The sequence below is a fragment of the Hippopotamus amphibius genome, chromosome 8 (assembly GCF_030028045.1).
Source record: "Hippopotamus amphibius kiboko isolate mHipAmp2 chromosome 8, mHipAmp2.hap2, whole genome shotgun sequence".
In the NCBI taxonomy this organism is placed as follows: domain Eukaryota; kingdom Metazoa; phylum Chordata; class Mammalia; order Artiodactyla; family Hippopotamidae; genus Hippopotamus; species Hippopotamus amphibius.
The window spans coordinates 20,424,954-20,448,223 of NC_080193.1; the positions used below are offsets into that span (position 1 = coordinate 20,424,954).

Here is a 23,270-nt window from a genome sequence, read left to right on the forward strand (position 1 = left end):
TGAGATTCACACTTGCTGTTCCTTCTGTCAAAAAGCCCTTCCCCACCTGGTCTCCCTGGCAAACTCCCAAAGTGTCCTTTAAGACAGCCGGCACGCGCTTCACCAGCCCCCCTAGGCCGAAGCTGCCCCGGGAGCACCTCGCCTCCAACCCTCGCACGGGCCATTCCCACTGCCTGTCCCCAGACCGAGAGGCTCCAGAGCAGGGCTCGCGTCTGGTGCGTCCTGAGGCTTGGGTACCGCTGCAGACCTGCGTAAATGCTCAGGAGCTGCAGCTACGGGGACGGTGGTCCCGGGCGGGAAGAAGACCAACCCCGGCACGTGGCAGGACACACAGAGCCCGTGTTTCCGGACAGTCAGAGAGAGAGAGAGAGCACTGGAGGCTTGGGACCACTTCTGGGGGATCTTCCAGGGCGCAGTCTCGACAGGGGCCCGTGGACAGGCCACCTCTCTGTGGACCAGCCCCTGCCCCCTTACACGGTGGACAGCTTACAGGGTGAGCCCTTAGCCTGAGTCCTGGTAAAGGATCTAGACAGAGGGTGGGCCCAGAGAAGGCCAGGAAGGAGCCTGCCTGGGCTGTAGACTCCACCTGTGTCACTGTGGCTTCTGGAGCTGGGTCTGTGCTCTCTGTTGACTGGGCACTGCCCCAGCCTCATGCCCTGTCCTTCAGCACATGGCCACACACAATTAATGCCTCAGCAGGGTGCAAGGTCCAGCTTGCTGCTCACTGATTTGTTCTTTATAAAATCTATCTGAATGTCCTTCTTGGACCAGTGCAAGGCTAGGAGATACAGCCAGGCAGGACCTAGGGCTGGTGTGAGGGCCACGGAGCAGAAAGTACAGGGTGAGCTTGGGGCACGGTGGGGCAACACAGAAGATAAAAGTCAGGCTGAAATGCCCCCAGCATCTGATGTATGATTCCACTGATGTGAAATGTCCAAACTGGCAAGTCCCTAGAGAAGGAAAGCAGATTGGTGGGCGCCAGGGGCTGGGGGAGTAACTGCTAATGGATACGAGGTTTCCTTTTGGGGGTGACGAGTGTTCTGAAACTAGACAGAGGCGGTAGTTGCACAATATTGTGAATGTATTAAATACCACTAAATTGTTTACCTTAACATGGTTAGTTTCTTTATGTTATATGAATTTCATCTCCAAAAAGAATTTTTTAGGAAAAAAAAAAAGGCAAAACTTCATTCATCAGTTTCCCTGCTTTACCCAATATGTCTTAGCAGCCACCCTATTTTTGCTGAGCCAGCATCCCAGCTCCTAGGTCCCCAGGGCTCAGAGTACCAACCATGGGTGTGTTTTCCAAGTTATTCTTTGTCTTTTTTCAGCAAAGATCCCCCAGCATACTATAAGAGAGAGGAACTGACGGTGTCACCCTCCTGCTTAAAATCTTTAAGAATTCACCTTTATTCTCCAAAGAACACCTGACCTCCGCATCCTGGCACTGAAGGTCTTGCATAAACTAGTGACAGGACAACCTCACGCATGGAGGTCCCCAGCAGGTCTGGGTGCCTGCACTTGTGCCATCATCTGGGCCCCATGTCCCCTTGGGATGCCCAGCCTAGCAAGCTACCCTATCAAGCCCCACCTTACTGATAAAGCTGTCCCTGGCCCAGAGCCTCCTTGGCCACAGCTGCCCTTCCCTTCGCCAAGCTCTCTGCACAGAGGACACGTGGATACTGCTACTTCACACCTGGGCTGCTTCGATCTCTTATTTTCCCCACAAAACTGTGAGTTCTCTGAGGACCAGAGGCCACGCGTTATTTCCTGTGGATCCCAACAGCCTGACGCCACTGCAGAGCTGCCCAATTCCAGGGGACAGTGGTTCATCCTGAATGGACATACGATCCCCCACCCCAGGTAAAAAAATGATACCGTCAAAAAAAAGAAAAAAAAGTCAGAAGAAAACACAACTGCACCTCCAACTAGAGCAGATGAATAGACACGGAGAATCCAAAAAGCACACACACGGGGAGAGGATGAAGCCTGGGGCTGAGGCCAGCACAGGGAACACCCAGCGGGCAGTGGAAACTGCAACCCAAGAGGGTTCCAGAGCCCCTGCGCACAGGTGTGATGTGCTTTGTAGGTGCCTGGGGTGGGGCAGGGCTCTTTAAGGGTGCTAGGTTGACACAGATGGGGTCACAGAACTCAGAAACTGAAGGGGAACTTGCTACCTAACCCCATCATTGCATAGATGGGAAATTAAGGCCCAGAGAGGGGCAGGGACTTGGTCTGTTTATCTTTCCATCAATGCATCCATCCATCCATCAGTGCATCTATCCACCTACCCATCCATCCATCCATTCATCCATCCACACAGGCACCCATGTATCCATCCACGCACCCATGCGTCAGCCATCAAGCACACATGCACGCATCCATCCATCCTCCCACACATGCTTGCATCCATCCATCTACCCATATACGCGTCCCTCTCTCCCTCCTCTCCCTCTAGGGAGCCAGGGCAGAGCTGGAACTGGAGCCCAGAGCCCTAGCCTCTCAGCCCAAAGCTCTCCACAATGGGCCACAGTTGCCTTCTTTAAGTCCATGGCAGCGCTGAGGTACTTTCTGACCCCATAAGGCAGGCAAGTAGAAAGTCCCTGCTAGTGGAGCTTGTGCTCAAGTGTAAACCGTATCAGCACCTGCCCTAAGGCCAGTTCACCGACAACTCAGTGAGGACAGCCATTCCAAGCCCACTCTACAGACAAGGAAACTGCAGCCCTCCCAGGATTCGCTCTCTCCTTGCACTACGGTGCTGCGGGCCAGGTGTGGCTGAGGTGGCATTCCCAGTGGGCAAGAGGCCGAGCAAAGGCTCTGAGGCAGGACTGCCATGGCAGGTAGCGAGGGGTCCCTGGGTGGTCACAGGATGATGGGAGATGCATGGGAAGGAGCTTGCACACTGGGAAGCATGCATGCTTGGGGACTTTGGAGCCCGCCAACGCTCCCAGATGCAAGGGAGCTCCTGAAGGTTATGGGGGGAGCTGGTCCCCAAGAACAGCAGGCAGATCGGGTTGGAGCAAAGTTATGCCAGCTCCCTGTGTGCCTGCGGTTTCAGAGAGTACTGCAGAAAAGACTCGGGGGCCGAGCTGCTAGGAGTGCCAGCAGCTGCCAGCTGCTGGGAACAGACAAGGTAGGGGGATGCCACAGGTGTGCTTGTACAAAAGGACTATCTGAGAAGCAGGGACTGCAGTAGGGGGTGGGCGGTGGGTCCCAGGGGAGGCCCTGCAGCGCAGAGTGGCTCCTGCTTCTCCCCCTCCTCCCTGCCAGGGGGTGGGGCTGGCTTGCATCCGTTTGCTCCCCTCCATCGCACCTGGGACCCATATGCTTGCTCCCTCCCCATCTCAACGTGTGTTGGCTGCAAATCCAGGGAGTCAAGTTGCTGTGTCCAGACTCCTCCCAGAGAGGCAGCCAGATGGGAGGGCAAGTTTGAGCCCTAGCACTCTCTCTTCTCCCCTCTCTGTCTTTAGATAGGAGACATAAAAGCCTGAGCCTCAGTTTACGCATCTGTCAAGGGGGGGGTGGTAATATATCCAAAGACGGGGGGTCAGACATACATGTGGAGAGCACCCCACGCGGTGCCTGGCAATAAAGATGTGTTCTGTCGCCCGTGATGATCACAAAAATATCTATCCGCTGGGCACTGCCGGCGGTGCTGAGTGGGGTCCTGGAGGTCCCTGTGGGTGGCATCACCAATTTAGCTCCAGGAAAGGGACACTGGGAGGGACATGGCGGGGGTGGATGGGTGGCGGGGGCTGGGGCAGAGGCTAATTGTAACCATTACAAAAGTGGAAGGCTTACTCTTGGGGCCAGATGCATTGAAGAATCAGAAGTCCCTGCACTTTAGATGGTAATACTGCTTATTTCAGCAGCATCCAATAATCAAATCCATGGACATTTCTGCAGTGAAATACGTGAACATAGAATACATAAGGGCTATAAATAGTCTCACTTGGACTATAAATAGCCTCACCTCAATTCAGGCACAATTTTGCTGCCAAGTGAGTTATGAAAAAGCATTTGGTTTTCAGAGATTGCTGGAGGTTGGAACTGAGGGTAAGGGATTGCGGCTCTGCACGTCAGTGGTTTTCACCACAAACTGGGGAAATGGTGCGTCAGCCCTAGTTCATCCCACAGCCGATGAGGTCCCGATGAAAGTCACATGCATCCTGCCCCTAAAGCCCGCCAGGCCTTGACCCAGGGGACACAGCACAGAGACCAGTCACAAAGCAAAAACAAACGTGCACACTCATAAACACATATGGCGATGTGTATAAATATAATCACACCAGCCGCGGGCGCCGAGGCGAGCAGTGACACAAGCCGGGCTGCGGATGGAACCCAGCCTGTGCAGCCCCCAGTGGCCACGGACACCTGCTCAGGCCAAGCCCTGCCCGTGCTGATGCGCCTGCGCCCGACAGAGGAGGGGGGGCAGGAACGAGGAACAGGGCTGGGGCGTGGAGACCAAAAGCTTCCCATTCTCTGGACCCTGGAGGGGCAGCAGGAGCACCAGGCAGCCTGCGAGCTGGTCCTGGCACTGCCCCCTGGGAGCCAGTGGCTTCGGATGGGTGGCCTGACCTCACTGAGCCACGTTTCTTCACCTACAAAGTCAGGATAATCCGGCCTCCCGGGTTCTTCGAGGAGCATGAAGGCACCCTCAGGGCCCGGTGCTTGGGAAATGGCTTGCTGACTGTTCTGTGATGTTACTTCAATGCACAATATAAAAAGGGGGGGTTGCATTGGGGGTAAGGGAGGGATACATTATGAGTTTGGGATTAGCAGATACAAACTACTATATATAAAACAGATACACAACAAGGACCTACTGTATAGCACAGGGAACTATATTCAATATCGTGTAATAAACCATAATGGAAAAGAATATGAAAAAATATACAGGGACTTCCTTGGTGGCGCAGTGGTTAAGACTCCATGCTCCCAATGCAGGGGCCCCAGGTTCGATCGCTGATCAAGGAACTAGATCCCACACGCTGCAACTATGAATTCGCATGCCACAACCAAGGAGCCAGCGAGCTGCAACTAAGGAGCCCGCCTGCCACAACTACAACCCTGTGCAACCAAATAAATAAATTAAAATAAATAAATTTAAAACATATATATACAACTGTCATTTAAAAAAAAGAATATATATATATATATATATATAATTGAATCACTTTGCTGTACCAGAAGCTAACACAACACTGTAAATCAAATATACTTCAATAAGTAAATAAATAAATAAGGGGGGGTGGTGTTTAACACTGAAGGCGGCCCCTTCAGTTCTAGAGATGCCCTTATGCCTCCAAGGCTCTCTTTGAGGCCAAGCCTTAGTGGGTCTCTGTCCTATACCAGGTTCCCCGGGTGAACATAGACAGAATCTTCGAGCTGCTGTGGCTGCTAAGGGCAGCCCCCAAGAGACTGGGTTCACGGTCCAGAGAGGGAAGCTTAGAGCAGGGATGGGCTTACCCTGGAGGAGGGGGCACAACATCAAAGGCAGAACCCAGCTTTGAAGCTAGAACGGGGATCCCACGGCGGCTCCACCCTTCACGAGGTCTTGGCAAGTTAAATCTCTGAGCCTCAGTTCTTACATTTATAAGAAGTCGGTCCAATGCCATGGACACCCCGTAGGGTAGTCGGGGGGGAATCAGTTAAGAGACAATGAAGGTAAAGTGCCCGGCACACAACACCCAAGGAACAGCAGCGGCTGCCGTCAGTACCAGGCTGATGGTGACAGTGATGCTGGGACAGCCCCGCTCTTGGAGGGCTTCCCTTCGAACTGTATCCTCACACTCAAAACAGTCAGAATTAGAAGCAATAACGCATCGATACTGTTATCACCCGCCTACCCCCCACCATTTGGGACCCCTGCCCCCATGATGACACGACCCAGTAGACAGATGTGCTCTCCCCATCTCCAACTGGAAGACTGAAGCCAAGAGGGGGCTTGGTCAAGGTCAAATGGGGCAAGTCAATCATAGGGAGGGAATGAGAAGCCCTGATTCCGGGCCCAGGGCTAGCCACCCCAGCCAGCACCCCGACGCTGGCAGCCCTCAGCAGCCTCTGGGCACTCCCGGGAGTAAGGCCACCTCAGGGGCACAGGGGTGTGAAGAGCATCCGGGGGCCTGGGTTGGGGGAGGTGCAGGGCAGGTGAGCTCGAGGGGAGGGCAAGAAGAAGAGGGGGTGGCTGGGGTGCAGGGAACTGAGTCATCTTAACTGGTCCAAGCCCATCGCACACAGTCTGGCTCTTCTATCTTTGGCGGGGAGCCTGGGGCTATTTTAGGAAGCTCTGCACACAGCCCGCCACTTCCCTGCCAGGCTGACTGGGTCAAAAACAAAACCAGCCCAGCAACCACCCCGTGTCAACAGGGTGGGGAGTGAGGAGGCACGGAACAGCCCTGAACGGAACAGCAGGCACGGGGGCGGCACCATCACCCCACCCTGCAGAAAATAAAATAAAACGAGGGGGTGAAACAAACAAACAAAACTAGTCGGAGGCAGCAAGATGCAGAGGGGAAGACTGGCTTGGGAACAGACGGACCTAAGTTCGAAGTCATGCTTTGTCTTCCAGCGAGTCATTTAACCGCTCTGGGCCTCAGTCTACCCGTTTGTAGGAACATCACCCACCTCACCAGGTTAGGCGGGATTAAATGAGATGACCCTGAGGCACTGGGCATCTCCTTCTGGAAGTGAACGCTCTGCCTTGGCCCGATACGTCTGGTCATCCTTCCAAGGCTGCTCAAAGTCCCTCCGCTGGGCAGCCTCTCACCTGCAGCGCCTGGCCTGCAGTTCCAGCCCACCCAGGGCAGGTGTACAGAGTGAAAAGGGGGATGGGGCCAGCAGGAGAGAATGGAGGCCCAAGGATGGGAACAGCCACTTAGGGGGTTTTCGAAGGAGCCGGGCACCACGTGAGTGGCGGACAAAGATTATGATGTCTGACAGGTGACAGGCAAGGGCTCAGAAAAGAGAAGCGACATGCCCAAGGTCACTCGGCAAGTCAGAACTCACGGAAGGCCAGCCGGCTTCAGTGAGGACTGATGTTTTTAGCAAGCTGTGCCCTGCTCTTGCTGGAGGAGAAAATGGGGGCCCAAGGGCAGGGAAGGCGACATGGCTCGCAGAGGAAGGTATAGGTGGCATTCTGGAATGATCATCTTTCCACTGGGGCCTGGGCTCAGGGGTCTGGAGATAATTAAAGATTAAGGGGGCTGGGAGCATGTACTGGGAATCCGATAGCCCAGTCACACTCCTGCCCTGTGCTTTTCTCATTAGACTCGCAAAGAGCCCCAGGGTTGGATGCACAAGAGCCAACAGATGCATACAATCCAAGTGTCCATTGGTGGATGAACTGATACACGAATGTGGTCGATCCACACAATGGAATGTTATTCATTTAAAAAGGAAGGAGGGGCTTCCCTGGTGGTGCAGTGGTTAAGAATCCACCTGTCAATGCAGGGGACACGGCTTCGAGCCCTGGTCCAGGAAGATCCCACATGCCACGGAGCAACTAAGCCCTTGCGTCACAACTACTAAGCCTGCGCTCTAGAGCCCGCAAGCCACACCTATTGAGCCTGTGAGCGACAACGACTGAAGCCCGAGTGCCCAGAGCCCATGCTCTGCAACAAGAGAAGCCACTGCAAAGAGAAGCCTGAGCACCACAAAGAAGAGTAGCCCCCACCTGCCACAACTAGAGAAAGTCTGCATGCAACAATGAAGATCCAACACAGCCAATAAATAAATAAATAAATAAATAAATAAATAGGAAGGAAATTCTGACTCATGCTACGACGTGGATGAACCTGGATGACGATGCTACGTGAAAGAAGCTAGACACAACACGATGAATACTGTATGATTCCACTTCCACGAGGCACCCAGAGAGATTCATAGAGACAGGAAGGAGAATGATGGGGGCCAGGGCGAGGGGAGATGGGGGCTTAGCATTTAATGGCGACAGAGTTTCTGTTCGGGGAAAGAAAAGAGTTCTGGAGATGGATGGTGGTGATGATTGCACAACAACGTGAATGTACTTAACCACTGAACCATACACTTAAAAATGGTTAAAACAGTGAATTTTGCTATGTGTATTTTATCACAATTTTAAAATAAAACAGAAAAGGAGGGGAAGCCCCAGAATTGGATACAGTGTTTTCTTTTGGGGTGATGAAAATGTTTTGGAACTAGACAGAAGTAGTGGTTGCACAACATTGGGAGTGTACCAAATGCCACTGAACTGTATACTTTAACACAGTTTTATGTTGTGTATCTCATCTCAATTGAAAAAACGTTAAAGCTGCCGAGTATGAGGCAGGCGGCTCCAGTGGGCAGGCACCCTGGGCGGGGCTGGGAGCCAGCAGGGACTTCATCACCGAGCCTGCTGGTTTTCTGTGAACAGGAAGATCTAAGGGGCATCACAGGTGCGGGAAGGGGTGCAGACAGGTGGCCGAGGTGCCAGCAGCCAGGCAGCCACGGGGCATCCGGTCCTGGCGATGGGAAATGTGTGGATCTCAGGCACCGTGTCAGGGTCCCCTCCATCACCTCTGGACGTGAGAGGTTTCTAGAAGTCAGACACAGGAAGGGTTTCACACAGCCGCAGAATCTGTCTTTCCTTAGCTGATGGGGACGCAGGGCCCTTCGAGGGACAGGGACTTGCCCAGGGTACGTAAGAGGTCATGGTGGGACTGGACCTCATGCCCTCCAGTCCAGGCTGGTGTACATGTCATTGTGTGGAGACCGACATCACCCTCATGGCTGAGATGTGTTCAGTGCACCTTGTCTGGGACAGGCGCTGGACACACACAGATGAAGGCTCTTGCAGGTGCCAAGCACCTAGATGACAATTCCACACTGTGCAGTGCCCGGTGAGGGCTTGACGCTGAGAGAGGCAGAGCAGGGGGCAGGCAGAGTGCCCGGCAGGCCCCTGGAAGAGGTTCCTGGGCAAAGCTGGCAGGATGTGGAGCTTCAGGACAGAGCAGGGGAGGGAGACCCGCTGCAGAAGCCGACGGGGTGGGAGGGGCACAGGGAGAGAGGTTGGGCCTTGTAAAGGAGTTGATGCCAACGCACGGGGGCAACCCACACGTCAGCCAGAGGGAGGGTCCGGGGATCCGGGATTCTGGGGCTGGCTCTGCCACGTCTCCTGGACTGCCCTTTGGTGAGTCTCTGGGCTGGACCCCCGGCTGTCAAGCACAGGCTCAGAGCTCTCGGGATGGGGACTCTCTGCAATTCCAGCCCTGCAAGGGCCGCGAGAGCACCTCCCAGGATGGCCGCTCACCTCTACAAGGTCCTGCTGCAAAGTTCTTACACTGAGCAGTCTGTCTCCCTGGGACTCAATCTGGTCCTGAGGCTGACTCTTCAGAGCCTCATTTAGCTTTTCTTGCCCAGGACACCAGAAAGCAGGTGTCCAAACGGCACACCTTCTCCAGGGTAGCTGCCCCCTCAGCCACTACCTCCTGGGCTCTGGGCTCTGATTCTATTCGCAGAGGCAAAGCCACCCTAGCTGACGACAGAGCCCGAGGCTGCTAAAAGCCCCAGATCTGTTTCCTGGAACCAGCTGCCAGCCCACTGCTCCCTCCGCCAGCTGAACAGACCTGCCCTTTACCTGGTGACACTCTGCCTGCTGGATGGAGTGGGTGGGAGAGTGTCCCCCCATATTCACGTCTACCTGGAACCTCAGAACGTGACCTTCTTTGGAAATAGGGGCTTTGCAGATGCAATTAGTTAAGGATCTCGAGAGGAGATCATCCTGGATTTACGATGGACCCAAAATCCAAAGAGGGGGGACTTCCCTGTGGTTAAGAATCCGCCTGCCAATGCAGGGGACACGGGTTCAATTCCTGGTCCGGGAAGATCCCACATGCTGCGGAGCAACGAAGCCCGTGCACCACAACGACTGAAGCCTGCGTGCCCAGAGCCTGTGCTGCGCAACAAGAGAAGCCACCACAATGAGAAGCCCGAGCACCCAAGAGTAGCCCCCACTTGCTGCAACTAGAGGAAGCCTGCGTGCAGCAATGAAGACCTAACGCAGCCAAAAGGAAAAAAAATCCAATGGCAGTGTCCTTATAAGAAGAGGAGAGGACACAGAGATACACACAGAGGGGACAACCACATGGACACAGAGACAGAGATCAGAGAGATGCAAGCCAAGGAATATCTGGGGCCACCAGATTCTGGAAGAAGCCGGGAATGACCCTCCCCTAGAGCCCTCAGAGGGAGTGTGGCCCTGCAGGCACCTTGATTTCAGACTTCTGACCTCCAGAACAGTGAGACAACACATGTCTGTGGTTCTAAACCACCCAGCTTGAGGTCCTTTGTCACAGCAGTCCCTACACTACTTCACTGGTTTGTGGCATCAGGAAACAGGCCATAGCCTGAGCTGACCACATGGACATTAGCCAGTGTTCCCCTGCTCTGGGAGCCTTTAGGAGAAAAGGCAATGGCGTCCTGGCCAGGGGAGTGACACTGGTGCTTGGCAGGACAGAGCAAGCCTGTCACCAGGCTCTCAACAGGGCTGCAGCCCAATTAGCTAAGGTCACTTGAGGAGCTGGCGAGAAGTCCTTCTCTGTCTACTGTGAAGACACTTGAGGGGAAGTGGCTGCTGGACATGCAGCCGCCCGGCCTCCCTGCTTTCCCCACGATGGTGCCTGGACAGCCTGTTCTAGGCCCCCACACCCGGTCAGGCCAGCCCGGCCCTGCCTGAGTCCTCAGGTGCACCAGCTCCAAGCAAGTGGCCGGAAGCATTTGTTGGGTGAAGGCCTAACCCAGTGACTGCAGTTTCTCTGCTGAGAAATGCTAGACCCCACCCTGACCTTTGCCTCAGCATCCCCTAGCTGTCTCCATTTTGGGAGAACCTCTCATTGGGGGTGGGGAGCTGGCCAAGGCTTCTGGAAGATTTGGGACTGAGACCGGGGTTCCCCTGGGCTCCTGCCGGGTATGGGAGCTCACACAGTGGAGCATCAGCAAACCGCCGGTTCTCCACCCTCCCAGCTCTGCAGGTGCTGCTGTGCCAAGGGGCAAGGTCAGGATCATTGTAGGACTGGTGATGCTGGCACTCAAAGGGCTTCTCCATGGCCAAGGGCAGCATCTCTCAAACTGAGGTACAGGGATGAGCTGCTTTAGAAGCGTCTCGTGAGGACGTCCCTGGTGGTCCAGTGGGTAAGACTCTGCGCTCCCAGTGCAGGGGGCCTGGGTTTGATCCCTTGTTGGGGAACTAGATCCTGCACGTGTGCTGCAACTAAAAGTCTGCATGCTGCAACTAAAAAAAAAAAGATCCCACATGCGCAACTAAGACCCAGCTCAGCCAAAATAAATAAATTAAAAAAAAAAAAGTCTCGCGAGCTTGTTCAAAATGCACATTCCTGGCTCTCCCTCCAGGCCTACTGAATCAGAACCTCTGTGTGAGAGGCCCAGGACCCTGCATTTTATACACGGTCCTCAAGGCTACTGGGGAGCCCACCAGAGGGTGCGAACATATGGCCTGTTTTGACCTCTTCCTGCAGGTGGAGAGAGCAGTCACAGGACAGGGCCTGCTTGAGGTCACACGGCAGAGCCAAACCTAGAATGTCTGTCCGCTGGCCTGGCTGGTGGGGGGATGCACGTCGGTGTCCCCCTGGGCCTGGAATCAGGTGACGGAGCGCCCTGTGCTCAAAGAGCCCTTCGCCCAGGCAAGGCTTCCCTGTGGGCCCGGTCAGCTCCACGGGCACCTGGCGCTGACTCTCTTCTCTGGCCTTTCTCCGGCCCCTATGTCACCGCACGTGTGCCTGCGCGCTCAGGCCCTGCGCCTTGCTCAAAGCCCGCTCCCCAGGGCCTGGCCGGAGCACCTGCTCAGTAAAGGCAGTCGCCCGGCAAGTGTTTGTTAGGCAAGTGATCTGAAGTCCAAACTCTGTCCCAGAGCTGCTGTCCGACCTCAGGCAGCTCACTCAACTCCTCTGCCCCGCGTGAAAAGACTCTGGTCATCTGCCTCATCATTCCACAGGGCTGCAGCCAGACTCGCCCGGTAAACCAGATGCGTCCTGCTTGGAGGCCGCAAAGCCACGCCCAAGCATGCTCTCTGCACACTGGTAATTCACAGTCATTGAGCGTGCGCTGACTGACTGGCAATGAGCTGAGAGCCCAGGGCAGCAAGACCCAGCCAGGAGCCTCTGCTGGTGGCCTGGGGCAATGGGAGAGAGCCTGGGGGAGCTGAGCCATGCCCCACCCCCAACAGTGAGGCAGGTGGATTCCAGAGGCTCTGCTGTCTCCTCCCAGCGCGGCTCACTGCTCTTAGGGGCGTAAATCCTGCCCCAGTTCTGCACCCGCCGTGGGAAGTGGGTCCAGACCCTGAATGCTATCAGGCTACTGATAGAAGGTAGAGCTACCAAGGTCCAGGGAGCTGGACTAGGTAGGTACCTGGCCCCCCGTGGGCCTCAGTTTCCCAGCTAAAGCAGAGGGGTTTGAGCAGGACCATTTTCAAGGGCCCTAAGACCATGCAGGCCATGGCTCTGTGCCCCTGGGCCCCACCCCCTACCCCCACTGCAGAGACAGGCCTCGTGAAGCACCCAGGCCGGACAGCTCCGGGGAATGTGGCACTTGCCAGGCCAAGGCAGGAGCCCTCCTGCTGGCTGTCACACATGAGTCCACGCAGACTGCCAAGCGGTCAGAGGAGCACAGCTGCCGTCAGATGGACGCTCTTCTTCAAGGCACCTGGGCAGCGCCTCTTCCTCAGGTTGCACATGAGGCAGCCCTGCCTTCTCCATGACTGCAGGGACCAACCGCTTCTTCAGCCTGGACTGGTGGGGGGACACCCCTAAGGGCCTGCGTGGACGTGACCCTCCATGCACCGGCCCGACCTGGACTGACTGTGGGGCAAGAGGCAGCCCAAGAAAGTCGTGGCTCATGCCGGCGCTGCACAGAAGGGATGTCACCGCATCACCAGCACGGCCCCTCCACAGCCGCAAACGGCGGTGGGGGGGGGAGGGGGGGCAGAGGGGAGCAGGGCCCAGTGCGGGGAAGAAGGGGGACTCTGTCCTGCCCCTGGAGCTGCCCAGCCCAGCCCAGCGTGGCTCTGGGGGGCTCCGGAAGGCTCCCGTGCCAGCTCCCCCATTTTCTGGGCCTGACCTGGAATCTTAGCGTGTCGTCTGCTGCCCAGGAGGGCAGAGGGCGGGGGGCAGCCATCAAGCTGGCCTCTTACCTCCAGATTGAAGGTGCCGGGCAGTAAGTCAAGTAACAATTCTGGCCCCTGCTCTTTTCTGGGTCCAGCGAAGGCCCCTCCTTGTCACTGCAGCCTCGCCCAGCTCCAGCAGTGAGAAACACCCCCGTGCCTTGGTTTCCCCATCAGCAACACTGCTGTGCCGTGTGACCTCAGGTGGCTGGCAGGGCCTGGGCCTTCATCTTCCAGGCCACAGGCACCTCTGTGACCACACCTCCAACGGAAGGTCCTGCTGGCCACGACGCAGCACTGGCTCTCCAAACACTTAGGAACGTGTAAAGCGGCAGCTGGCCTGGCCCTGATCCTAGGACAACCTTTGGTACAGAGTGGTCATTTGAAACGAATCCTTTTCTCAAGTCCTACCCCGGAGGAGAGCCCTATGAAGCAATCACCCGCATCATCTTGCTTCTTCCACAGGCCCATCCTCGCCCAGCGCCCGCAGCAGGAGAATGAAACTGTCCTGCACAGAACGAAACTCAGGCTCACGGGATTGAGTGACTTCTGCAGGTCACATAGCCAGAACTCAACCCTGGGTCTACGTGGCTAACAAGTTCTGTCCTTCCTGCCACCCCAAGGACAGCCCCCACATCCCAGTCTCCCCATCCCAGGAACCCGGAATCCAGAGGTAGGACATTAGCCCTGCAATTAGCAGGGGCCCAGCAGGCAAATGAAACCAGGCGGCCACAGTGTTTTACATTCCCCGTTCCTGGTTCCCTGTGTGCACCGCCTGCTGAAGCCCTGACAAAGCCGGGTCACAGCCACAGGCGGTGATGATGGTGTGTCCGCACCTCGAAAGCTGTGACGTGCTTGGCAAGGGCACAGGGCGACAGGGAGAGCAAGGCGCCGGCCCGGATGGCGGCGCTCTGCACACACCCTCCCGGGGTCCTTCCCGCCTCCCGAGGGCACCGTTCTTAACCCTGTTGTGCAGACCAGGAAACTGAGGCTCGGAGAGGTCAAGGGAGTTCTCCCGGGTCTCACACCCAGGCTGATGGCAGGGTGGGGACAGGACAAGGGACTCTGACCTGCTTCCCTCTCCACGCTCCCCCAGTGCAGTGGGCACCTGAGGGTGCGAGATGGCCCTGAATGCACCCCAAATTCCCCCTCGATGCTACCCCTGTCCTGCCTGTGACCCTCTGAGCTGCTTTCAGGGAGGAAAGAGGGACCCGGTGAGGGACGCTCCTCTCGCTATGGCAACAAGGTGAGGAGACTGGAACGGAGCCTTCTCAGGTGCCAGGCTCGGGTACCGGCTTGCGTGCCGCCACGCTCACTTTGTTGGGGAGGCGGTGGAGGCTGGGGTGGCCCGCAGGGAGCAGAGCTGCAACTCCCAGCAACCACGCAAGGATTTACCGAAAGGGGCTCTGAGGAGCCGGGGAGGCAGCAGAAGGCCACAAAGCTGACAGCACGGGAGGGTATGCTGCAGCTTGGACCAAAACTAAACCAGCGCCCCGTCGAGAAATCATCAACTTTCTCCAGGATGGGGCAAGCAGCAGGCTCTGTCCTCTGGATGAAGAGACTCAGGCCCCGGGGAAGGCCTCACCCAGCCCAGGGAGGGAGCTGGGGAGGAGCTTGCCATCGGAGGCCCTGGTGTCCAGGGAGAACCCTGCTTCAAGAGAGTCCGGCCTGGCCATGACCTGAAAGGGCCCTCACAATAGCTCCTTTTCCCCTGCAGGGCAAGCCGGCCATTGGTTTGTTCATGTGGCTTCCTGTGGGCTCCTTAAGGTACAAACCCTCCTCTGTTATGTCACTATTCTGGCCACTTTTGGGGAAAAGCCCTCAAATACCTGTCTTTTTTTTTTTTTTTTCCTTTCTTTCTTTTTTTTGCATAATCTCTAACTTACAGAAAAGTTGCAAAAATAACATAAGAACTCTGAGATTCTCTCTACCCAGAATCACTGTTTGTCATTTGCTTCACCATTGGTACACGTTCTCTCTGCATAGCTATATGCATGTGTCTATATACTCCAAACGCTTAGTCTTTTCTGAGCCATTGGAGAGGGAGGCACCGGGATACCATGATAATAGCCCCTGATGCCTGTTCCCGGCTCCACTGCCACACACCCTCATACCTGCCTCCTCCATGCTGAGGTGCATGAAGTAAGTGGTGCTATCTCCAGGGTACAGATGAGGAAACTGAGGCACGGTGTCTGGGGGTACATGGCCCTCCTTCTACACTGAGCCACCCACACCTAAGTTCTCAGCATAAAACACACAGGCTCACTCTGTGACTGTCTTCCTGATGACAACATGATGTCTTAATTTTTTTTTTCTTTTTTGGCCATGCCACGCGGGATGTGGGATCTTAGTTCCCTGACCAGGGATCGAACCCACACCCCCAGCACTGGAAGCACGGAGTCATAACCACTGGACCGCCAGGAAAATTCCTAGACAATGTCTTAATTTTTAAAAGAATGTGAGCCAAGTTGTCCTCACAGCAGAACAGAGAGGGGATCATGACCCAGACAATAGACTGTCTGTAGTGAAGCAGGTGGGAGCGGGGGCCTGTGGTGGGTGCCAGCAAGGGGCTCCCCACTCCACCCAGGGCTGCCTCCTCCTTCAGTGCCTACCCTTTGCTTCTTTCCTTTTCTCTCCTCAGACAACTGGGATGGAGGGACGCCTCCCTGGAGGGCAAGGACCGGATCTCCCCTTCATCCCAAAGCCCGGTGGCCTGGGGCCCAATGCAGAGCAGGCTGCGTGTGTAAGTGATGAATGAATGAATGAATGAATGAATGAATGAGTCAGAGATCTGAGTTCTGGCTCTGCCACAAGGGGAGCTACTCAACTGCTCTGAGACTCAGTTTGCTCACATGTAAAATGGGACAACACCAAGCACTTCTAAAGTGGTTGCAAATTGTTAAATTAGATGAGATTTGTGAGGGCGCCTGTGAGGTGGGTGTTAAGATCCCAGTTCAGAGTTTGCTCAGGGAGAGGAACCAGACAATGGGGAGAAATGGAAAACAAAGCTGAAGATGCCTAAACATGAACAAGGTGGAGAAGGCACACGCGTGCGCACACACGCACGCATGCACGCACGGCCTTGCAGCTCAGCACTTCTTAAGCTTAGCAGTCTCTCTCTGACAACCCTCCTTCCTTTCAGCTTGAGACCCTCAGCAGCCTGGGATGAAAAGCTGGCTTCCTCTGCAGACACATACGTGCTATTGTCTGTAGCACACCTGACGACGCAGCGGGGCCCAGGGGGTTATGGAAAAGAGGAACAGTAAGGGAGGGAGGCAGCTCTTTCCAAAAGTGGACACAAATGGTCTGTCTCATTCAGGTAAGACACAGAGCTAAAAAGCAATGCATTAAAAGCACAGCTGTGCGATCTTATCAATACCGGGAACTGTTGGTAGGAGATCATGTTATCAAGGGCAGAATGCCAGCTGGTACGTGCACCCCTGATGGCAGAAGGGATAACTGTATCTGTGTGTGTGTATGAGTGTGCACGTGTGTGACGGCATGCATGTGTATGCGTGTGTGTGTGTGTGTGTGTGTGTGTTGAGGGACATCGCACAGCTGACCTGGAGGGGTCGATGCTCATGAGCTTCTGTTCCCCTGCACAATTTCTTAAGCCATTTGTGTAAAAAGATGAACTTTTGACACAAGATCCCACCACTGAGATTTTCTTAGTCTGGGCAGCGGGGCTGGACCGGGGCACAGGCTCAGCCTCCCAGGCGTTCGTGGTCCTAAGTCCTAGAATCCCTGACGCTGAGCCAGCACTGCCTGTCCTGCCTGACACAGCCTGGGTGGAGGACAAACCAAACTTTCCCCCACGGAGCTTTGCGGGCTTCGCGAGGTCTGTCCGAAACACCAGGCTTCCTCCCAAGCTCTCCCCTGAATCCCAGTGCTCCCATCGAATTAAAGAAGAGAGAGCCACTCACCGCCTGAAAGCCAGCCAACACGGTGACTATTCTACTTTTCCTGGAATGAGCTTTCCACGCTTTCCGCTCCGCGGCTGAATCCGTCAGCAGCCAGGGCTCCCACCTCTCCGACCTGCGCTCACACCCTCTGCGGCTCTTTACGACGCTTTCAAGTAAGGCACCGCTATGTGAAATTGCACTAAGACCGGAGGCTGGCTCCTGGTGCCGGAGGACACGAGAGGGAGGGGAAGGAGGCTGGCACGGAGCACTCAGGATTCACTTTGGATGAAAGCGGACGGGTTGGCGGAGCTGTGCCTCCCTCCCCCTGCATAGCCAGCCCTGCTCTGCCATGCTTCCCACTTGCCGGCTTGCCGATTAAACACACACGTGGGTCACCAAAGCAATCCCACCCTGGATGCCCATGAAAGACCCTGGGGGGGGGGGGGGGCAGAGTAACCCCAGCTGCAGCCACCTCCCATGGAGACTGGGAGCAAAGCCGACAACCAGTGCTGCCACTCACGGGGCTGACCTTTTACGTGTCACGTCAGATTTTCCGTTCGCCAGCAAACCAAAACCAAACCCAACCCAACCAGCACACCGCCTCCCCAGCCATCACACAACGCGTAAACCCATCAGAACTTACAGCAAACCAACCAGAATCCAGACATGCTTAATGTCATTAAGAAGCCTCCACAGCGCCCAGATGCCAGGAGGGTCTTGGTGACAGACGCCAGCCTCAAAGCGAAGGAAAAGCAAGACACAGCACAGACGCTGCAGACACAGAAGCATTTTCATCCTGCCCAACAGGAACCGATCTGATTTTCAAAGGGAAGCACCAAGGACTCAGAGTCTGAGGCGGCTTTAGTGAAACAGGGCTTTGGGAGATGAACAAATGTAGTTTAAAGAGACCCGACCACACACCCAGACCGGGGGAGCCCTGCCTTGGGCCATCTGTTTTTAAAGCAATCTGCCAGAGAGAACGCTGAAAATAAATATATAATCCAATCAGATGCCTGACTCTGAGACACATACCTGAATGCCTAGAGCCCCTGCCGTTTCGGCCCCCAAGGTGGGGACCACATTTAGAGCTGACTGTTGTTTCCCCCGATACCTGCATCAAACTTTCAAGCCTCTCTGTGAGTCACTGGTGTTCACTTTCTATTTAAAGATCACACAGGGCTTCCTCTCAAGCACCATTCAAACCCGTGGCTTCTAAGAACTGGGTGCTAAATCCGTTTTCTTCGGGCCTCACTTTCCATCAACATAGATGTTCTAGTTGACAGTGGGGGGTTCTTTTTCCATCACCCGCTGCCAAGAGGCAGAGGTTACAGGAGGGGCACAGGTCTCGAGAATGCCCCTGGGACAGGCAGCTGATTACAGATTCCTTCCAGGAGAGCCATGCAAAAGCCCTCTAGAACGCCACGGTTTGGCGATGGGGTAGACACGACGGAAAATCTTGACCCACTGGGCAGTGCTCTGAGGATCCTGTCTGAACCAAACTCTGCTTACGGGCGGCCCCAGACAGATACTGGTGCTGCCTGGGACACAGCCAGGCCGCCCGGACCCCTCCTGTCCAGAACCAGCCAGAGCCTGATTCTCGCTACACCATCTTCTCAGAGATGCTTGGTTATGGGGACAAAACATTTCCCCACTGAACTCCATTTTCAGGTGAGAAAGGATTAGACAGAGAAACCTGTACCCAGCCATCGCCACTCTGGAGCCCTGCCCCACAAGGAGTGCACGTGCGTGCCCCCGAATTCCCTTCCCTTCCCCCTGGTCGGACCACGGCCCAGAAAAGCAGACTGCTCACGCTGTGTAGCAATTGGGCTGAAAAAAGGAAGTGCAACAGACAGCCACAGACTCGAGCACCAGGAGTCGGGAGTAGGCTTCGCACAGCTGCCCTGGAGGAAAGAACCCCCCACACACCCAAACTCTGCTGAGTCCCCTCCGAGCTCCGAGTCAGGCCATGCCTCTTCCTCCCTCTCTCCCTCCATCCCAGCTACTCCAGGGAAAACAAGCAACCCACGTGACCAGGACAGAGCCTGTCTTGCTAATAAACCCGTCCTAAGGCTCTGACAGTTTTAGCAGAAAATTACCTTTCAGGAAGAAAATGTAAGGAAGGGGAAGAGGGGAGACAAAGTATTAGAGCTGGGAGCCACACACCCCAGGAGCCGGCCCGGGGCTGGTGGTCCAGCAGCCCCCCACGTCTGCGGAGGTCCCCCGAGCTCCCCATGCTGACAGCCTCAGGGAGCCGCCCCCGGCACGCAGCTCTGCCAGCAACCCATGCCTGGAGACGGGAGGGCGCTTCGGAGACAGAGGGATGGATGGATGGACGGACGGATGGATGGAGGAGCCGGAGCCGGCAGGGACGAAAGAGGAAGGGAGACCAAGAGGAAGGGGTGGGGAGAGAGGAGAGGGAGGGAGGGAAGAGGGAGAAGTGATTCTCTCTCCTCCACTGGGACCACTGAGCTAAGTTGCCATGGAGAAGGGGGAGCCGCTGTCAGAGCCTGAGGCGGGTGGAGGAGCCTTATGCCAGAGGGAAGGCGTCAGCTCAGAGCCAATCCCCACACTTCTGCTTCAGCCTCCCCCAGACGGGGCCTCTGGGCCCTAGGCGGCCAGGCTGGGAGGGGAACTGGCCCGACCCAGTGGGGCAAATAGCAGGTCTCTGCCCCCGGAGGGGAGAGGGGAGTGAGGGGGCAGGACGCTCAGGGCTTCCTCACCCGGCCCACTGTGCCCATCACCTCGGCCGAGAGCCGCGCCCCTCATCTCACGCCACGCCGCCCGCTCGGCCCGACCCCTCAGGGACTGAGGGGACCAGAGCCCCTCCCGACAGCCTGGGTACCACCTGGGGCCCTGGTGTGTGGGGAGGCATTTCTGACCCCCACCTGCCTCCCGCCTGTTTCTAAAAATCAGAGTCGCCACACCCCGAGTCACACGTCCCCATGAGTTTCGGCCACATTTCCCACCCTCAGGGATGACGGGACGGCCAACTAGGGGAAGACCTCGATGCCCAGAACCTCCTACGCAGGAAGTGGAGGAGAAGGATGAAGGCAGTGAGCCCACGCGGGGGGGACGGCCCCCACAGGCCCCGGGGCCCTGGCTCTCCCACCCGCCGGCACCAGTGCTGCTGCTGCTCCTGTCTACGACTCCGGCTCCAGGACTGGCTTTGCTGCTGGCCCCGTACGCACTCCAAGCTGCAGGAACGGGGCCAGGGAGAGCGCGGGGCGACCCGGGCTGGGGTCTCAGCCTCTCTTGGAGATGACATGAGCGGGGCACAGCGAGGTCCATCTGTGGGCCTCCACTCTTCCACCAAATAGGAACAACCCCGCCATCCCCTAAGCTGGACACCAGAACAGTGGGGCCGGGGAAGGGGTGCGGACGCCGCCTCAGGAGTGTGGTCTTCTCAGCAGACAGAAGCACAGCTGGCACAGCACCCAACGTCCCGCCTCCCCTTGCTGCCTGTGGTCGGGACGGCTGAAGCCAACGCAGAGGCCAGCGCCTTGCGGCTCTGACACACAGAGACCTTAGGGCAGACGCGTTGGAGGCCTGTCTCTGAAGCCCACGACCTGGGAAACACTTCCTCTTTACAACCCTCTTCTCACGTTTCCCCTTGACGCTTTATTATAAAAACTTTCACGGGGGCTTCCCTAGTGGCGCAGTGGTTAGGAATCCGCCTGCCAATGCAGAGGACACGGGTTCGAGCCCTGGGCTGGGAAGATCCCACATGCCGAGGAGCAACGAAGCCCGTGTGCCACAACTACGGAGCCTGTACTCTAGAGCCTGTGAGCCACAACTACTGAGCCTGTGTGCCACAACTACTGAAGCCAGCGTGCCTGGAGCTCCTGCTCCGCAACAAGAGAAGCCCATGCACCACAACAAAGAGTAGCCCCTGCTCACCACAAGTGGAGAGAGCCCGTGTGCAGCAACGAAGACCCAACGCAGCCAATAAAATAAGTAAATGAATGAATGGATGAATGAATTTTTATATATATATATATATATATATATATTTTTTTTTTTTTTTTTTTTAAAGTTCATGAACTTATGGTTACCAGGGGGTAAAGGTGGGGGAGAGGGATAGCTGGGGAGTTTGAGATTGACACGTACACACTGCTATATTTAAAATAGATAACCGGACTTCCTAGGTGGCACAGTGGTTAAGAATCCGCCTGCCAATGCAGGGGACACGGGTTCGGGCCCTGCTCTGGGAAGATCCCACATGCTGCAGAGCAACTAAGCCCGTGTGCCACAACTACGGAGCCTGCGATCTAGGGCCTGCGAGTCACAACTACTGAGCCCACATGCCACAACTGCTGAGCCCACACACCACAAACACTGAAGCCTGTGCCTAGAGGCCGTGCTCCACAAGAGAAGCCACTGCACGGAGATGCCCGCACACCACAACGAAGAGTAGCTCCTACTCACAACTAGAGAAAGCCTGTGTGCAGTAACAAAGACACAGTGCAGCCAAAAATAAAAAATAAATAAATTAAATTAAAATTAAGAACTCACACGGGGCTGGTGGTGATCGCCCTGGACAGAGCAGCTCCAAGGACTCGATGGGATGGGAAGGGAGGACACACGGTCCAGGCCCAGTACCTCACTCCTCCATCTTTTCCTTCATCCCTTCCTCTCCTTACTTACCCCATGGTGTCTGGGCAGTGGAGCAAGCGTCTGTCTGCAGCCTGGCCCCCAAGGCTCTCTCTAAAAGGACAGAAGGTGGACAGTTGGGCTCTCAGGGAACAAAATAGGCGCCAGCCAGGGAGTGGGTGCAGTGGGCTCCATAATGATGTAGGTCCCTGAACCGCTGACCTCTCCTCCTGCCCCGATTGGCCCCAGAGCACTATTCTAGAACCCCATCTCCTGCCGTTTCCCCCAGCAACTCCTGAGGTCATCCCCGGAATGCCTGGGCAGGCACCGGAGGATTGGAACAGACCCTCCCCCCATTCCTAAAGTGGCAGCAGGGACCCCCGTGGGCATGTGCAGGGGGTCCGTGGTCTCGGGCTGGGCTGTCTCAGGTCCTTGGGGACACCTTTCCACGTGCACAAAGCCATTCTCACAGGCTCGTGCTGGGCACAGAGGCTGGACTAGAACCCAGACCAGATTCTAGTCTGACCTCCTCACTTTGCAGATGCAGAAACCCAGACTCGGCTGCAGGAGCACACAGCAAGGCAGGAGGAGCTGGGGCTAAAGCCCAGGCCCCCGGACTCCTCCCGGCCTGGCCTGCATGGGCCTCTTGAGAGGCAGGAGGTTCTGGAACAGGCCTGGGTAGGAGGGGGCCCCCAGCACTCGACCCCACACCAGGGCAGGTCAAGGGCCCCAGGGACAGCTGAGTGGCTTCAAAGCCAGAACTGAAGCCTGGCCATGTCATCCCCCTCCCGTCAAGTCGGGGAAAAGTGACATCTTGGGGTGGCAATGGGGACTCCAGAAAAATTTAAACACCACCACAAACAGCCATAACTGCAGTTGTGCTCTGAGCCCACCAACAGGTACGGGTCACCCAGAGCTGGGACCTGCCGCCGAGGGCCAAGGAGCTCTAGCCAGCTTTCCCCTCACCCTGCAAAGCCTTCTCTTAGCCTCCCCCACGGCCTCTGCCTCCCTCGACAGGACGGCCAGAGGGATCCCCTTCAAACCTGTGCCCAGAAGTCACCTGGTCTCACCCCACTCACAGAAGGCCTGGAGGCCCTGCCCTGCCCGCCTCGGGGCAACTGTACCCGTGGACCCTCTCCCAGAGCCACCTCCCACTGCAGCCTCTGCTCTGGGCCCCTCCTCACTCAGGCCTTCTTCGACCACCCTTACTTATTTCAAACGTAAGCCCAACCCCAGCACTCCCCTGACTTTCCCACTTACTTCATAGCTTTGATCCTTATCTAGTATACTATGTACTTTTCTTTCTTCTTTTATTTTTATTTTTTAAATTATGGTAAGATACACATAACATCAAACTTACCACCTCAATCATTTTAAGTGTACAATTCCGTGGTGTTAAGGACATTCATATTGTTGTGCAACCATCACCACCATCCATCTCCAGAACTTCTTTATCTTGGAAAACAGAAACTCTGTCCCCATTAAACAGTAACTCCCCATTCCTCCCTCCCTGCAGCCCCACTCACCACTCCACCCTGAATTTGACTGCTTTAGGCACTTCATATAAGCGGAATCCTATGGTATCTGTCTTTTTGTGTCTGGCTTATTTTACTCAGTGTAACATCTTTCTGGTTCACCCATAGTGT

At 55.9% G+C, this 23,270-nt stretch overlaps 1 protein-coding gene across 16 annotated transcripts in view; it reads right to left on the bottom strand.

Moving 5' to 3' along the window:
• Positions 1-23,270, bottom strand: part of PITPNM2 (phosphatidylinositol transfer protein membrane associated 2) — a 152,090-nt gene that overhangs the window by 63,159 nt on the left and 65,661 nt on the right. The window contains exon 4 of one of the 16 annotated variants that reach the window (XM_057746645.1): positions 21,679-21,738. The exons of 14 other annotated variants lie outside the window; for them this stretch is intronic. The gene's annotated coding sequence lies outside the window, so the exon portion shown is untranslated. Of the gene's footprint in view, positions 1-17,055; positions 17,252-21,678; positions 21,739-23,270 lie in introns of those variants that run through there. One more of the 16 variants, XM_057746652.1, reaches the window with a different exon arrangement.